Here is a 3,582-nt window from a genome sequence, read left to right as displayed (position 1 = left end):
ATAAGAGCATACTGGAGGGAAAGCCTGTTTATTTCCACTTGATTACTGTAAGTTATTTACTTGTTTTTACATGCTCATGGTTTAATTATTCTGATGAACAATTCACATGCATCCACTTCCACTACTAATAATGATAATAATCTCATATTATTTTTAGATGAAAAAGATGTTTCGTTTTTACTTAAATTAGATGAAAAATCTGATGATATATTTTCTGTTGGTAAAGAAAAAATTGAAGAAATATATAGAGATATAGATTATAATTGTAGAAATAATATAGGATTTGATTCTGAAGGAACTAGTAGAGAAATAAGAAAGGTAGAAGATATCATAACCAAACACAGAAATATACCAGAAGAAATTTCAGAATGATTAGTTCGAAGATATATAACCAAGAAAGGTCAACCTATAATCTTTGAAGAACTATCTAGATACAAAGAATATTTAAAGGTGTTCGAAAGATTGAAAAATATAGATATAGGTCCTAATTGATAAATCCTTAAAGATATAAGATAGATCTTGCAAATAATTTCATTAAGGGCAATATAGTACTTTTAATAGGAAAGGCTATTGTGGAAAAAAAGAAGAATTCTCCAGCCATTCGCAAAGTTATCCCAACTTAGTCAAGCATGCGGCATCTGTTAAAATATGTTATTTATCTTTATTTTAGTTAATAAAAAATATTTGTTATAGAATAAAATAATCTGATTATAAGTGAACTCTTTATTTATTTTTATTAGCTAAATTTGGATAATTGAAACATTGAGCTTGGGTTGGGAATGGAGTTAGTTGGGCTAAAATAAATTTTTGGGGTGGGCTAAATTTCTATTCTTTTTAATATCACATGAAATTGGGCTGAATTTTTCATTTTTTCACAAACTAATTTGCTATTGGGTTGGGACAGGCTTGGCTATAGCCAAGTCTGGCTCCATTTTTATCTGCCTCTAGGCTAAATGCTCTTTGTTAAAAGTATTAATGGAAATTACACCTATCCAGAATTTTAAAATGCATAATTCAAAAATCAAATTTGAATTTTTTTTCCAAAAATCGGTAATAATTTAAATTCTTTAATATATTATTAATAATATTTTAAAATTAAATTAATCTATATATCCACCATACTTCCTTCCACTCAAATCCTAATTATTTTCCTCTCCTTCTCCCTACATCTCTCTCTTTCTCTCCCTTCTCTCTCTTCGAACATCGTCGACCCATTCAAGATAATATTGGTTCTCTCTAAGTTCTCTCCTTCTTGTACATTTTCAAGCTTGAACACCTCGTTAATGTACTTGGGTGTATTTAGCTAGAAACCGATTACCCAATTGGACTTACGATCACAATCTTGTGAAATTTGTCCACGTGCGCACTATCTTGGAGGACACTTGTTGACTCGTTTTTGGAGGTAAACATCATATTCTCAAGTTTTCAATGAAATTCACCTGCAAAATAGCATGTTGAACTGAATAGAAGTTCTCTTAAATCTTAAACTATTGTTGCATTTGACGACAATGGTATAAAATTATAATAGATAGTATCAAATAGGTGGATATTAATTTTTATTTTTATTTATAAAAAATGTCATTCGTAATATTTTTTCTTATTTGAGCTAAATTTATCTTCATGCTCCGTTTATGTTGTATGGTTTATAGCACAAATGAGATTTTTTGAATAAATTTATTATTTACCTTAGTCTGTCACAATAGGGAAATACATAGAAATGACCCAAACAAAGAGGCCGTTTTTCCAAAATAACCTTTGGCCAATTTTGATGCCCAAAATACCCCCCTTTATAATATTACATGATAAGTTAATAAAATATAAAAATCTTTCAATCTAGTCCTTAAAAAATTAAATACTGCTTGCATTTTAATAGATTACCAATTTATTTGATTTATTAGATTTTTTTTTTGATTTATTTGATTTTTGTTCGCTCTAAGTAGCATCATTTTATTGGTATCAGAGTCATAGAGATCTTTGAGATTAAAATAAGAAAAATAGATAATTATTGGTGTTTAAAGGAAGAATTAGTAGATCCAGATACAGTTGAGAGAAGATTGGAAAAATAATAGATAAAAAGGAATATAAAATATGCAAATTAACCTATAAGTTAGAAATAAGAAAAAATTAAGATGTCAATAAGTGAATATATGAAAGAATTAAAATCATTAATAAAAATGCTAATAAATGATGTACAAGATTTAAGAAATGAAATAAAAGAAATAAGAAGCGATATAAATATATTAAAAATTGAAATTAGAGAATTAAAAGAAAATAATAAAAATAAAGAAAAAAATAACTTATAGAAAAGGAAATGACTCGAATATGAAAGAAACATATAGAAAAAGAAAATATAGTAATAGAAACAGGAAGTATGGATGATGAATTTAGAAAGAATATATTACCAAAACTATTATAAGAGGAAGAAGAATTTAGAGAAAAATCATTAGGAAAATTAAAAGTAGAAGAAAAAGAAGATGAGTGAAGAATTAGATTTGCTAATAGAAAATTTTGATCAATTAAACTTAACTGATATAAGTGAATACCAAGTTTTAATGAATACTAGAGGAGAACTTAATCCAATAGGAATCTCTAAACATGAATTACATGATACAGATGAAAGTTATGCACCTATATATAATAAATCATATAGACAATTATATGATAAAGTAAGAGATAGACAACCATCTAAATGAAATAAATATAAAGATAGGTTTGAATTAAATGATAATTATGATAAACCAATTAATCATGGAGGAACAAAACTAGATTTAGATTGTAAAATAGATACTAAAAAAGCCTTATTAATTTGGGCAGATTCAATGATATTATTCTTTTTATATAACAAAGATGACACATGGAAAAATATTGAAAGAAGAATAGATTTTTTAATAGCATCCTTTGAAGGAGATGTTAGAAATTTGTGGGAAGGAATAAGCAATGATACAAAAATATTAATAAAAAGAAATGTACAGACAGAAATAATCAAGTCGGATAAATAAGGTATAGAAAAATTAGTAGAATATATTTCAGATGAGTTTTTAGGAGAAAATTGGATAAAAAATGCTGAAAGAGAATCAATAAGAGAAAAATATAATGTTAGAATAAAATTAATAAATTTAACAATATGTGATGTGTGTAAAATTAAATAATATACTTGTGAATTTAAAAATTTCTATTATGTCCAATTTTATAGTAATGAAAATCAAGAAATATACCAAGACATGTATTATAATAAGTTACCAGGTTCATGTGGAATATATTTTAAAATAGAATTTGAAAAATATGTTAGGGATAATATTGGAATACCTAGAACTTTAGGTTCAAGAATAAAATTTTTATTTGAAAGACTTGCATATATATGTCAACAAAGACAATTAATGAAAAAATCAGGAAAATTAACTTGATATGTTGTGAAGATTTGAAGAATATATTTCAGATGAGTTTTTAGGAGAAAATTGGATAAAAAATGCTGAAAGAGAATCAATAAGAGAAAAATATAATGTTAGAATAAAATTAATAAATTTAGCAATATGTGATATGTGTAAAATTAAAGAATATACTTGTGAATTTAGAAATTATTAT

This window comes from Olea europaea, chromosome 13 (genome assembly GCF_002742605.1).
Source record: "Olea europaea var. sylvestris chromosome 13, O_europaea_v1, whole genome shotgun sequence".
Lineage (NCBI taxonomy): Eukaryota > Viridiplantae > Streptophyta > Magnoliopsida > Lamiales > Oleaceae > Olea > Olea europaea.
The sequence above is the reverse complement of the archived record's forward strand: the minus strand, read 5'-3'. Positions refer to the sequence as shown.